The 15961-nt window shown below is 39.8% G+C and overlaps 1 protein-coding gene across 3 annotated transcripts in view; it reads right to left on the bottom strand.

The window, feature by feature from the left end:
• LOC126412647 (solute carrier family 12 member 8) overlaps positions 1 to 15961 on the bottom strand; it is a 200744-nt gene that overhangs the window by 112220 nt on the left and 72563 nt on the right. The gene's annotated exons all lie outside the window — the stretch shown is intronic.

Genomic DNA, 15961 nt, shown 5'->3' with positions numbered 1-15961 from the left:
CATTCCTTCCACACTGTGGAGTAACTACTAGCAAGATGGGATGCTTCCTTAAGAGACATGGACTGAGACTCGTGTTCCAACCAGCTTCCAAGATAAGAGATATGTTACATCCTCTTAAAGACAACTTAGGTCTTCATGTTCCTAGTGTGTAGGGCAACCCCTGTGAATAACATTTATATAGGTCAAACTATTTTCCCTGCTCCTGAGCACTGTGCAGAACATTTTATGACATATCAAACAAAGGAAACTTTAGAAGTCGGCCATGGCCAAACACTGCCTAGAAACTGGGCATAAAATAAAATTCAGAAAGACTAGAGTTTTGGCTCAAACACCATCATACTGGGATTCTGTTATAAAAGAAGTGACTGAAATTAGAGTGTACAGCAACAATTCAAACGTGGCATCGGCCCCTAGTGGCACCTGGCATCACTCAGTCCCATGGTGAGACTAACCTGCTAGGAGCTGCCTAACTTGCCTTCCATGTATACGTGTTGCTCTGGCCCCCTCTGGAAGGTTCCATACACTGGCGTTACATCTATATAAGCAGAACACTGTGCCAGCCCAAGCAGGTAGTGATTTTAACTCCTAATGATAATGGCAGAGACAGCTAATGAAAGCTCAAGTCTTTTATTCAAAGCAACATAGCCTGTAACCCAAGATGATTTTATTGAAGTATGCCACCATGAAAGACGCTAAGGACCAATAACATTCTTAGTACAGTCTGAACAATTCAATGATTAAGTACACTTCATGTTATAAATTAAGAAAAAGTATTGTACATTATAGAACATGAATTTAGGTTTCTATTTATGCCAGTTATATCTTACACAAATAAAATTAAAGAAAAAATGGAAAAAGCACATATAAATGAAAATCGGTAAACAATCAGAAGAACACCAGCTACGGATTTCAGTATTACATGCGGAATATAAGTGAGAGAAAGTCGCACTAAACCACTTAAATATGCCATGTAATTTAACCTGGATATTTGATATGGGTGTTCTGTCATCAGGGAGATAGTTTACATTTTCTGTGGCTAAAACACGCAGAAAAGTAACAAAAGACTATCATAATAACAAAGAAAAAACCTAAGTAAATACCTGGCCTCCTGATTGCAATAGGAGAATGCATGGAAAAAAAGAGAACGTGAAAGAAAACAGTTTATTATTACTAATTTTATCATTGCTTCCACTAAAGAATGCAACACATTTGCCTATTTTTATTGTGTTACTGCATAGAATAAACAAATATTTTGGTCCAAATATGTATTCATTTTGTATAACATGCTAAGCAGAACCAAATAATTTTTATTACGGGTCTATCATATGAAAGTAATTAATGGGGACAACAGACAGGAAATTGAGTAATCTACAGAATTTCCCAGGAAAAGTTATGCTACCATACAGTCATAGATTTGCAGCAGCTCAGCTTTTAAGCCAACTATTATTATTTTTCAATTTGTTGCAACACAAAAACGAATTAAGTAACTAGTTCACTGTTGTATTTTGGCAACAAGGAAACATGTTAAACTCTTAATAGTGATACAGTTTTTAATGACATCAATTCACTACAGCTATTACATAGTGTTACAGTAGTGAAAAAAAGACACTTATGGATAGACTGTATTGGAGTGTATTTAAACAGTGAAGTCATTATGTTTGCATAAAATCAATTAATCAGTTTTGAAACAAGAAATTAATAAATGTATTGCATATTAAGTAGAATAATGCTATCACTCATATATGAACTGGCAACTTATTGTGAGTGGAGTGATGTTCAAAGAGAAAAGTAAAAATACACGTGCTACTTCAATACACTGTGTCAAAATCTAGATTATGTAGCACAGGATATTAATCAACCATTTATTATTATGCGCCATTATTTGTCTAATGAAAAACCAAGAGACATTTAAAAAGAACCTCCACAATTTTGGCTGCTGCATTAATATCATTAATACCTAAAAAATCCTAATAAATTATCACAATGAATGCAAGAAACATTTGGAAAAATGAATTGCAAGAGAAAATTGGGAAAAGGTAAGTAGCCTACAGTGTGTACAAAGTAAAGTGACTCAAAAGCTACAAGAACAGATACTCAACATATGGCTTACTAACACTACAGTATAAACACTTAAACCAAGCAGGAAGCCATTTTTCTTGAATTTTAGAGAAAAATTGAAAGAAAAAGTCAAGTCACATCACAAGTCCTGAAACGGTACATCAGTATGGTAGTTTGATTTCTGAACCTGGGGACAAGATATTACTGCTCTTTAATATTTTACTCCAATTGTTTCCCACAAATTTTACTCAGGAGATGTTTTTGATGATAGAAACTATCCTTGTAATTCTGTCATGGACTCATTGGCTGAGTGTTATTTTTCATTCTTCTGCATGAAATAACTGTATGTCTTTTGTTAGCAGTTAATTCCCTGAGAAGAGTTACAGTGTGTTGCTCACACACACACACACACATACATATATATTTAAAAAAAACAAAGATGATGTGACTTACCAAATGAAAGTGCTGGCAGGTCGACACACACAAACGAACACAAACATACACACCAAATTCAAGCTTTCGCAACAAACTGTTGCCTCATCAGGAAAGAGGGAAGGAGGGGAAAGACGAAAGGATGTGGGTTTTAAGGGAGAGGGTAAGGAGTCATTCCAATCCCGGGAGCGGAAAGACTTACCTTAGGGGGAAAAAAGGACGGGTATACATTCGCACACACACACATATCCATCCACACATATACAGACACAAGCTCACATTCACCAACTCATCCACAATAACATGACCATTTCTATGTTTACTGTTTGCATGAATGCTAAGCAGTGGACTGCAATGTAATATTTTTCATGTGTTATAGCAGCTTAGTTTACTTGCAAAATACAAGTACTGTTGTGTGCAGGATATTCTGAATCTTGGTGGTGTGATAGAAATTACTCTGGAATTGCACTGATTTGGTGGAATGACAGATGTGATCTCTGTTACTATCAAGAGGAGTAAGCCCCCACTGGTGTGTAAAGAGACCTGAAGTCTTTTCTGGGGCACTCATACAAACAACAGGCTGGTATAGGAAATCTGTAAGTTAGCTTTTTCTTTTGTTTTCTATTCATAGGGTATTACACTCTTTGTTATCAGGTTTAGTTTTTGATTTATCAGTTCTTATCATTTTTAGTTTTCAAAGTGCTGTTTCCTGTTAAGTTGTTTGAGATAATGAAGCAACTTTTATGTTGTAAAGTTTTCAAACACACTGTGTAGAATCCAATCCATTTCAAATGATAAGATTTAATTCCATAGAAGTTGTGCCAAATTTCTTAACGTAGGCACACAGGGTGTTCCATGACCCATTCAACTTTCATGGGATTAAAATTAAATTATTGTCTCTAATAATAGCTAAAGCTTACAACAACGGCGGGTAAATTGTTGGTTATGAATTGCATGATACCAAGAAATGAATACACACATGTAGTTTTCCATTAACGTTATTTAATTACCATCTTCCTGCATTCTGTGAGGAGACTATTCATAGATACAACTCAGTGTACAAATAAAATTCTGAAATTCAAAGGACATTCAAATCCATACACTGATGAAGTTTATCTACTGTTGCCATATGTACTACACATGTAGGTAAAATCAAAGAATGGGAAGTCCACGATGGAATGACAACAATATGGAAAGAAGAGACTACACTCACCATCTAGAGGAGGAATTGAGTAGCAGACAGGTGCAATGAAAAAGAATGCTACAAATATTCCAGCTTTTGGGCGAAATCCTTTAGAAAACATACACACATTCACACAACAACAGTTCACACGCATGGCTATTTTCTATGGGTATTAAGGTCCGACTGGGAATGGACCTCAGGTGATCACCAAAATAGCTAGGGTGAGTAGTGGTGGTACAAAAGATGTATGAATTGGGGAGGGGGAGGGCCAGAATGTTAGGGGGGGGGGGATAGTGCTGCCTGTGGGAGCATGGAGGGATGTTGTACGGACAGGGATAGAGCTGCTAGGTGCAACAGACTATGTTGGTGTATTGGTGGGATAGTATGTATGTGTACTGGAGTGGGAGCACATAAGGGGATAAGTAGGTGGAGGGCAGTGACTAGCAAACGTTGAAGCCAGTGGGTTATGGGAATGAAGAATACATTGTAGGGAGAGCCCCCACAAGCATAATTCAGAAAAGCTGGTGTCCCTGTCCCACCAGATTCCTGCAGGCAGCACCAGCAAATTCCCTCACCCCTTCTCTGCTATCCCTCTCCCTCACTGCCCCATGTCTCTTTCTTAATCCCCCCCCCCCCCACACACACACACTGAAATATCTCTAACACCCTTTAATATTGTTTACAGGCAACCTTGTTAAATGAAGAGCAAGTCACTATAGAAGGGACCTCTTGGCACAGGAGAGGGAGAAAAAGCCAACTGTTACGCTTCATGCTCTTGAATATGTTTGTAGGTTTGCCATATATCTGCGAGGAGGAACGGAACTTGGACAGACATGCCTGAAAATCAGATGGGAGGGACTTTATATTTCGCCCTTTCTTAAAGATATTAAGGACAATGTCAAATTTTTCAAAAACAGATCTCAAGGCTGATTTGTATTAAGTTTCTCTGACAAACATGGTACTCAAGCATTAATGCCTGCTATGTTCAACATTGCATAAAACATAGTCAGTGTCCTGTACGATGAGTGACACTGTACACTGTACATATCTGATCCACAGCATGATCTTCTCCTTTAGTCATCCTGTAATCAGCAATAATTTGAGTTTTTTCAATGTATTATGGGAAGTCATGCACTGCAGACAAGAATATCACCAATTCACTTTTCATTGCTGATTTATTGTTCTTCGGAACATAGGACAATGGAATCCAAATACTATGGGGTCCACTTGCTGGCTTCCATTAGCCTGAAATTTCCACAGCATGTTCACTTATCTTTTTCTCATAGTGCCGGTGTAGGCAAGATTCTTCTCAAGGAGATCCACTGCTAGAGGATAACTAGCATACTAATTGGCAAATGTGCTTTTTCTGTTTGAACCTCCAACATTACAAATTCATCTTAAACCTCGTGTAGTGTGATGTCTCCTGGCAAGACATTTATAAAATCTTTATAATATATAAAAAAATAATAAAAATAAATATTTATCTGTATTATTATTATTATTATTATTTCATTACTTTATGAATGGTTGTAGATTATGTATAAAAGGAAACAACAATTTTTCATTTTTATGTTTGTGCAATATTTATTATCTGTATTTCACAAATAATGTCTGTGGTCAGCGAATGTATGTATCATAGCAGATAATGTAAAATAATTACAAAGATGCTTATTAAATTGCCTATAAATAGTGTAGGTTAAAACATTACTCTCTCTGTCATCTTGTAGCTGTTAAAGTTGTAAGAGCCTGTGACGCTCGCTTGAATGCGTAGGTAGCCTTCGTTTGTCCTTTGATTGAGAAAGACGCCACTGGAGGTTGATATTTGTAAAAGGTGTGTACTTTGAATTTATGTTGATTTTTGAATATAGAAATTGTTAAAATTATAACCTGTAATAATTTATTGCTAGCTTGCCCAAGATTTCATTCCAGATTCTTAGCAGTTTTCAGCATATTAGGAATTTTTCATGACGCAGAGCCGTGCAGCAATCGCGGAAGCCGCTGACGCGACAAATTCAAATTGAACTGAATGAAAGCAGTTTTCCCGCAATATAGTGGGCAGGTAACAGTACATTAAAATTATCTCTTTCAGCTTCCTGGAGACTTCAGAGGGAAATTGTGGATTTTATTACGTCATTTTCAGGTGGACATGGGCAGCTGCTATTATGTTATCAGTTACGTAAATAATTCATGAGTGATATAATTTTACTTGTGTGTGATCAAAGACTGCTGTGGAAAACCTGTTCTGGCTAATAACATAATAATCAAATTTCATTTTTTTTTTTTTTTAATTTCATGCTCTCATGTTAGTTATGGCAGTTAATAGTGTTCATATATTTAAAAACATAACATACTGTTAGTTACATAACATACTGTAACTTCTGTACAGGTAATAAGGGTAATTTTCTGTGCAGTCAAGAGATGAAAGTAGTGAAGGGCATTTTTTTATTCCATAATTAGTTACAGTAATGATACCATGTTCCGTATCTAACAAGCCAGATCAGTGTTATATAAAAATAGTTTGCAAATTAAAGATTGAACGTCCACAGCAGGGAATCTTTTAGTGTTGTGCGTATCCCCACGTAATAGGTCAAAGTGCATAAAGTTGAAATATTTTCAACTGCAGAAACTAATAGTGAGAATTGTATTTTATCAGTCGTGCTCGCAACAACAAGCAATATAAAATTAATTAAAATGTTATGCCATATTAACTGCATAGGTTGCAGTAGGTACTGGGAGATGAAGAAGCTTGCACAGGATAGAGTAGCATGGAGAGCTACATCAAACCAGTCTCTAGACTGAAGACCACAACAACAAACTGCATATAAAGTAAAAAGGGGAGTGCAGTGGGGATTACGTGACAGTAGCCCATCCATTGTTACTGTTTTGTAATCTACAACTACTTTGTCTCTCGGGTATTGTCTATCCGTATCTTTTCCTACGTATTCCCTCACACACGTCACACCTTTGAGAAGCACAACTTTTGTGACACACTGTAGCATAGGTTGTGGCCACAATGACAAAAACACACGCTGTTCTACATACTACCCATCCACGGGAGCACAGTTATAGCACTTTCCAGCATCCAAGCACTAATTTTCACTTCCGTATCCACCCATCCCTGCTCACTAATTGCTCCTATATCAGAATTTTACAACTTCCTTCTTCTTTCCTGCACACCTCATGTGACAAAACTATCCTGTTACCCTCAGCACAATTTCTTCTGTCCGTTTCAATGCGTGAACTCACACTCTGTTATTCCCGTTATAACCACCTAACGCTTTCACTCAGCCACTTCCTGCATCACTTCCTGCTCCCCTAAAAGCACCCCTGCTACAGTGTACCCCTGCTTCATCTATCTGCATCAGTACAGAAAAGTATCCTTTTCACTGGCTAAAACCCAGTCCCACATTCTGTTTCTTGAATACTGCCTAAGCTATGAAATTCCTTCAATGGCATAACCAAAAAAATACAGTACCTGGATCCCACCCTGCCTTTCACAACAATCTTCACCTTCTCAGATTCCATCAGTCCCTATCCCTCACAAAGATAGTACTGCAGAAACAGTTCTCCATGGCACAAGCACCTTTGCTCCCTCCACAAAATACTGTTGCTGTGCAATCCTTACTACGTACACATTTCTGAAATTGAAACCCTTGCACTCCAACACCTGGAAGAGCATTCCAGACATCACCACCATGAATTTTTTGATCTGTTAACATCCTACTCCACACTCCATAAATACCTAACCTACCTACTCACAGTGAACCCCTTTGTCGACCCCTCATAGCAGTCACACCCTGCCTCGCTGATCTTTTCAGTTCACCACATCCTCCAAAACTCACTCTCACCAGTCCAGAAAATTCAGAACCCAAGCAAACCCAAAATACTGTTGTTAACCTTCCCACCAAAAACGTAAGTCCCACAGAAATTTTTGTTCTATCCAAAGACCTCACCTTCAGCCACACACCCAAGTTTAGCCATGTTGGACTCGTCAAAGACCTACTCTCCTTCTCCTGATTCCTACAGAAGAAACACTTCTTTGCCACCAAAATCCAACCACTAAACCTTGCCCTCCCAGTCCAAACCAAACCGTGACCCACCCACTCCCATCTAACCACACCATGGTCACCTTCCAGGAATTCCTTACCTCCAACATGGCCCCACCATACTTCCTTAGGATCCTTCCAAAGAACACTAACCTTTCATCAGAAGACAAGACAGCCATACACAACCTGAAAACAGATCCTGATCTAACCATGTCCCTGCAGACAAAGGCTCCACCACTGTTATGATGAGTCACCATTACCACCTGACAGAAGGCATCCGTCAACTGTCAGACTCCTCCATTTACAAGCTCCACCATAGTGATCTCAACTCAGAAGTCCAACATAACCTCCAAACCCAACTGAAATCCATAGGCCCTTCCTTGTCCTCCTCCCCTCCCCACCCACCCACCCCCCCACCCACCCCACCCCGCAGTCCATCTATCTCCTATCCCCAATGACACTTGCACACTTACCTTCTATATGCTCCCACAAATCCAACAATTGTGGACACTTCATTGTAGCTATCTACTGTGATCCCACTGAAAGACTGTCTGCTCTTGTTGACCAACAGCTCCAACCAATTGCTCAAAAGCTAGACTCCCACATGAAAGCTACTAGCTACTAGCCACTTCCTTCATCAACCCTCCACCATCCCCACCATTTTACCTACTCATCACTGTTGATGCCGCCTCCCTATACACCAACACCGCTCATTCCCACAACCTTGCCTCTATGGAACACTACCTCCCCCAATGTCTTTCAGACTCCAAAACCTCTACCTCATTTCTTATGCATCTTACTGACATATCCTGACATACAACTGTATTTCCTTTGAAAGGAAGGTATACAAACAAATATGTCGCACATCCATGGGCAGCTGCAGAGGACCTTCCTATGCCAACCTGTTTATGGGCCATCTAGAGGAAACCTTCCCAAAACTCCCAACCCACTTTCCTGCATGCTGATGTCCACCTCTCTGAAGGCTCCATCCACACCTCTGCCCACATTAAACCCACAACCATCAACAGTATCTGCATTTTGACAGTTGCCATACCTTCCATAGCAAAAAAACCCTCCCATACAGCCTAGCCACCCGTGAATGATGTATTTGCAGTGATGAGAACTCCCTTGCCTAGTATGCTTAAGGTCTCATGAAGGCCTTCATAGAGATGAGCTAACTCTCTCTCTCTCTCCCCCCCCCCCCTCCCCCACCCCACACACACACACCAATCCAAACCAAGTCCACAAACAGATTTCCCATGCTGTATTCTCGCACACCTCCAATCCTCCAACCACCACCAAGAATCAGCTACAAAGCTGGGCCCCACCTTGTCACCCACCCAATATCACCCTAGACTGTAACAACTGAACCATATCTTCATCACAGCTTTGGTGATCTCTCTTCACACCTTACTCAAAATCCTTCCCACCTCACCTAAAGTGGTTTTACGCCACCCATCCAACCTACACAACATCCTAATTTACCCCTATGCCACTCCCACTCCGAACCACTTTCCACAGGGATCCATCCCTGTGGAAGACCAATGTGCAAGACCTTCCCAATTCACTTACCCAGCACTTCCTACACCAGTTCTGTTGTCACAGGCTTATCTACCATATCAGATGCTAGGCCACCTATGAAAGTAGCCAAGTCACATACCAACTCTGTTGCAACACTGCACAGCTTTTTATGTTGTTATGTCTACTAAGCAGGTATCAACCAGGATGAATGGCCACCACCAAACTGTTGCCAAGAACAAAATTGACCATGCAATGACACAACACACAGCTGACCATAACATGCTCAACATTACAGACTGCTTCACAACCTGGGACATTTGGATTCTTCCATCCATCACCAGCTTCTCTCAACTACACAGATGGGAGTGATCCTTGCACCACATGTTTCACTCCCATAATAATTCTGGCCTCACTCTCCATTAACTTACTGTCCTCACACCCTCCATCCAAGTTCCCCCTTCCTCCATCCTGTCAACCCCTCCCAATTGACACACCACACCCCCGTTACTTTCAGCATGCCACTGATGCCCACTGGCTCTGACAACCATGTATCACATGCCTAGCCTGTACAACTGCCATCCTTTCCTCCTGCATTCCTAGCCAACAAACCAATTGCCTCCCTCCAAGCTGCTAGCCAACCACCCCCAATCTGTCTCCCTACCTCCCACCTCTCTCTCCCTTTACCCATCCCACTCTACCTCCACAATTTAGTCTACCTGTCGAAATACAGCACTGGCACTGTGCGTCAGCCGGCACCATATAGGGACATAGGTGTGTGTGTGTGTGTGTGTGTGTGTGTGTGTGTGTGTGTGTGTGTGTGTGTTGGGTTACTCTGAAAGCTAGCAAGTTTTCTTTCATTTTGTGTGTGCCTATTGATGAAATGGAATGTGCATGTGACTAGGGCCTCCCATCTGGTAGACCAAACAACTGGTGCAAGCCTTTTTATTTGATGCCTTTTTGGTGACTTGCATGTCAAGGAGGATGAAATGATGATGAAGACAACAAAACATGCAGTTCCCGAGTGGAGAAAATCTTCAACCCAGCCAGAAATTGAACCTGGACTCCTTGGGTGGCATTCAGCTGCACTGACCACTCAGCTATGGTCACGGACTGCCTATGGATGACTCAACACTTATTCTTTTCTGACAAATGGTATCGTTTAATCTTACAGTACTTACATCACAAATCACATTTTATACTGTTGCTTGGTTTCAAGAATGAATTTTTCACTCTGCAATGCAGTGTACCATGGTTTAAAGCTTCTGACCAGTTAAAACTATTTTCTACCTTTTGTGAGAAATGCACTTATGAATGAAGCTATCCAGGCATGATTCATGACACATTCCAACAGCTTCACTTCTGCCAGAACCGCTCTCTTTGCTCAGTTTGATAGTTAGACCTGTTGTCCTGCTTTCTATGGAACATTTAAATATTTCTTGTATAAAAGGTCTTGACATCACATAACACAAACAAATTATCCTATACTTCACAACCTTGCTTGACATAAACTGTATGAACATAAAATATTCCTCTGAAAATATCGGTTTTGTTCACTGAAGGTAACAGAAGTACCTAAATGATACATATCACCACAGTTAACTGGGTAAGATGTCCTACAAATAGATGCACAGCCAATAACTTATCAGTTTTTGTTCTCACTGCTCTTAATTCTTTGGTCAAAGTGTAAAGCTCAATGCAAAAACATGAAACACTAGTAGCTCAAATACATTCTGAAAATACCTATACTTGCCTCATCTGAATTCCATAGTTCAATTATATTTGTTCAACTACCTTTCTTTGTGCATGTATGATACAAGTAACCAAGTAAGGGAATGTATTTCTGTTTCTGATGGTTCTTTGGCACGAATATCATGGGAATATTGCATTACAACACATCCTTTTCAAGGATAGCTGTTAGTACGTGCAAGAATGTCATCCACTACACCATTATCTAGTATTATATGAAGGATAGGAATTTCGTTACTGTGGTACCTAACAATACACTACAGACCAACTTGTAGCTCCCCTTCGTAATCTAACATTAAATGATAATGACGACTCATTATAATTCATTATAGACAACGTGTCACTTCTAGTTACATCCACTATGGGATTAAAAAAAATATCCAGACACCTGGCTGAAAACGACTTACAAGTACGTGGTGCCCTCCATCGGTAATGCTGGAATTCAATATGGTGTTGGCCCACCCTTAGTCTTGATGGCAGCTTCCCCTCTCATAGGCATATGTTCAATCAGGTGCTGGAAGGTTTCTTGGGGAATGACAGCCCATTCTTCATGGAGTGCTGCACTGAGGAGAGGTACTGATGTCGGTCGGTGAGGCCTGGCACGAAGTCGGTGTTCCAAAACATCCCAAAGTGTTCAATAGGATTCAGGTCAAGACTCTGTGCAAGTCAGTCCATTACAGGGATATTATTGCCATGTAACCTCTCCGTCACAGGCCATGCATTATGAACAGATGCTTGATCGTGTTGAAAGATGCAATCGCCATCCCCGTATTGCTCTTCAACAGTGAAATGCAAGACGGTACTCAAAACATCAATGTAGGTCTGTGCTGCGATAGTGCCACGCAAAACAACAAGGGCAAGGGGTGCAAGTTCCCTTCATGAAAAACACGACCACACCATAATACCTCCACCTCCGAATTTTACTGTTTGCACTACACACACTGGCAGATGACTTCGCCATACCCACACCCTGCCATCGGTACGCCACATTATGTACCGAGATTTGTCGCTCCACACAACATTTTTACTGTTCAATCTTCCGACATTTGCGCTCCTTACACCAAGTGAGTCGTCATCTGGCATTTACCAACATGATGTGTGGCTTATGAGCAGCTGCTCGACCACGAAATACATGTTTTCTCACCTTCTGCCTAACTGTCGTAGCACTTGCAGTGGATCCTGATGCTGTTTGGAATTCCTGTGTGATGGTCTGGATATGTATGCCTATTACACATTACCTCTTCAACTGTCGGCAGTCTCTGTCAGTCAACACATGAGATCGGCCTGTACACTTTTGCGCTGTACGTGTCCCTTCACGTTTCCAATTCACTGTCACATCGGAAAAAGTGGACCTAGGGATGTTTAGGAGTGTAGAAATCTCACGTACAGATATATGAAACAAGTGACACCCAATCACCTGACAACGTTTGAAGTCCGTGAGTTCCACAGAGCGCCCCATTCTGCGCTCTCACGATGTCTAATGACTATTGAGGTCACTGATATGGAGTATCTGGCAGTAGGTGGCAGGACAATGCACCTAATATGAAATATGTATGTTTCTGGGGGTGTCCAGATACTTTTGATCACACAGTGTATACAAAAGCCATCTTACAACTCTGACACTTCTGTACATCAAATACACCATTGATCCAAACATAAACTTCAAACCACTTCTAATGTCATCTAAAGACTTTGCTTCATCCGTTTTAATATAACAATGAATATGTGATTTAGTACCTGAAGCAAATGGTTCCTCTCCAAAACCATATTCACTAACTTTCATTACTGTTGTCCCTAACAGTACATTACAAACCAGTTGTTAGTTTCACAATGTTTATGCCTGTAACCCTGCTTTTTGGTTCTTAAAAAATAGTGGTGTGCTAAGTAAAGTACTTACATTACCCCTTCCAAAAAAGTACTCATAAAAATTCTGATCTAATGACATCTCATTTTCATCAGTCGAACAATGTAGTCGTGAATCAGCGTCATGTAGATCTTTCTTGTAGCAGTGCAAAAGAACAATATACTTTTGAAATCTTTTCCTCTCAGCTACTGACACCACCAGTATCGCAATGGCACTGCAACAAACCATCACACGGCACTGAATCAACTGTGAAAATCACCAGTACATGAATTTGTCCCCAACAATCCCGAAACAGTCAGGAAGGTGCTATTTATTCGCTCCCATCCAGCAACCAGAACTTGCATCATTCATCCATTTGGCATGCATTGGACAGCCATCTTATGATCATCTAGTACCACTTGTACATCAAAGTCCTGCCACCCTAGCTCACAGATGATTCCGGCACTATGATCACAGATTGCAATACAGTGTACAAACTGAGCAGTGTGGCGATGACCACATGCTGCCAAGTCAATAGCAGTTGCATCTGATGTAATGCTGTGTAGGACAACAGTCTAGCACTGCTACCTGGGTTCTCAAGCTTTATTGACATGATCACCATTCCTTTTGTGTGGACTATGGTCAATGCCAGACTGTTGTCGCAGGACATGGGGTACGTACTGAATGTCCTTTTATTAACAAAAGAGTTTAACACAGCTACTCACAATTTGATAACTGGATACTGTCCTCCTTAACCACCAGCAAATCTGGAATGCCTGCATAACACTGAACAAAAGAATGGCTTCCCACACCTGCAGTGGTGGATATATCTCATTAACTATTTCTTTCTCTTGACCAGATTCTCTATTGTCTGTGTCTCCTTGTTCCATGGAAAATTCATCCAATATGTACAGTATTCATTTTGGAGACATTTGACTAAATGAGTAAAAGTATGCCAATGGCTACTCTGAAACTGCACATGTTTAATGAAATCATTAAATGTACTAAATAACACTTGAAGCATAATAATATGAATGAAGGAATATTAGTGTTTAATGTCCTGTCAATAACAATATCATTCGAGACAATGCACAAGCTGAGGTTGTGAAAAGACAGGAAAAGAAATCAGCCATCCCAGCATTCACTTTAATTGATTCAGGGACACTACGGAAACACTATTTCTGGATCACTAGATAAGATTTGAACAGTCATCCCTCCCAAACACAAGTCTATTGTCTTAAAATCGTGGCACTTCACTCAGTGGTAGCACAATAACAATGTGATGTTTAACTACTTTCATGACCAGGTACATGAGGTATCATATGCACCATCAATGACTATTTCACAACAACAAAGTGCAACAAGAAATAGTACGCACTGTGACAATGAGCAAATAGTTTACATGAATTATGTGCTTTGTTGGACAAGGTTACCATGCCTATGGGCACTTTACATCCCCTTTGCACTTACTCAGTGTTAACAAATACAGCAATAAATAGGATAATACTCTCAGAAGTAATACAATATATATGCAACGAAAGTAAAACTTTACATAATTCATACAGGAGTTATTAATTTTGAAAGTGGGGTGTGATTTGGAACAACACACTAGTGGTAAAACAGCAGTAGAGAATGCAATTTAATACTCCCACATAACTGTATTTACTATTAGCTCCAAGCCAAGTAGAGCCAAAAATGGAAACCAACAATAAATCCTCAATCAAGTACTCTCTGGAAACAATTTTCTTTGGGAATTGTAGACACTACTGACAAGAGCAAGAATTATTGTGGTATTCAGGCATCTATGACGCATATTCTCACAGTGAGTTTTATGTTGAAGCATCAATTTTCGAAGCAGCTTTTTTAATAGTATTAACAGCAATGGAATATAAAACTGAAGAAGCAGACAATTTTAACGTCTGCAGCATTTTTTGGGTTTGTATTAAATACACATTATTACATACACATTTTATGGCCTTAAGTATTTGAATGTTTGTTCATTCAATGAACAAGATTGAGTACCTTGAACTGTTTGCTCCTAAAGCAATGTACAAAAACATCCAAGAATGAACACGTTCTTACATCTACTTAGGCAGTTCAGTTGCCATCTCCAAAATTTGCCTGGCACTAGCAGAACACTGAAGTGATAATGAATGACTGGCATATCAGAGATACTAATAAATTCACTTCCATGTCACTGTATCAGCAGTGGATAATCAAACGAGACAAACTTTACCCTTCAGCCTGTCATGGTATGTTATAACATCCTTACTGTAATTACAGTTGCAGCAGCCTAAAAAATCATTATGTACTTCTTTGTCCTGTATATTTTCATAAATGGGAACTGAAGAAAACTTCACAATCCAAGATTGCTAAAAAGCATTTTATTGGATTACTGGTTTCGACAGTGCTACATTTTTTTCGGCGCATATTATGCTTTTGAATTTTTACCACATATTATGCACTAGTGTTACGAGTCACTTCACACTGCATATGTACACCCTACAATACTTGTAATTGGCACAATATAGTTGTATCTGTAAATAATACTCTTAAATCTTAAATACCAATATGTAGTGATCTTCATATGTACATATTCAATGTGAAGCGACTTGTAACACTGAAGTATAATATGCGGTAAAAAATTTACAAGCATAGGATCCGATAATGACAGCATAGCTCTGTCACAATTGGACATCAATGAAACACTTTTTTAGAGATCTTGACTTTTGAAGTTTTGTTACCATACACTGCAGGTTGCCCCCAGACTGACCATGTCAGGAATATATAAATTTTCATAAACTTTAGACCTAGTGTTATGCTGCTAGTCTATTAACAATCATACCCTTTCACATACCTTTTGTTGATTTTGGTGTTCTGATCATATTTTCCAATACTGAAACATAAGACTCTCTTGTAACGTGTTGTCACCTGCACCTGCAGGTTGCAGATTTTGCAGGGATAAGAAATTTGTTCACCAACATGCTGAGTGTCTTATGAAGCTCGTAACAGATAAGAAGTACCCCTAAAACCTCGTTCGCAATCCAAGAACTGCATCCACACCTACATATTAGCCACAAAGGAGCACCACCTCATCACACAGCATCACCCGTAATGAACAAGCTGCACCAC

This window comes from Schistocerca serialis, chromosome 1 (assembly GCF_023864345.2).
Source record: "Schistocerca serialis cubense isolate TAMUIC-IGC-003099 chromosome 1, iqSchSeri2.2, whole genome shotgun sequence".
Lineage (NCBI taxonomy): Eukaryota > Metazoa > Arthropoda > Insecta > Orthoptera > Acrididae > Schistocerca > Schistocerca serialis.
Note: the sequence above shows the minus strand (reverse complement) of the source record. Positions and strands in the feature narration are given on the sequence as shown.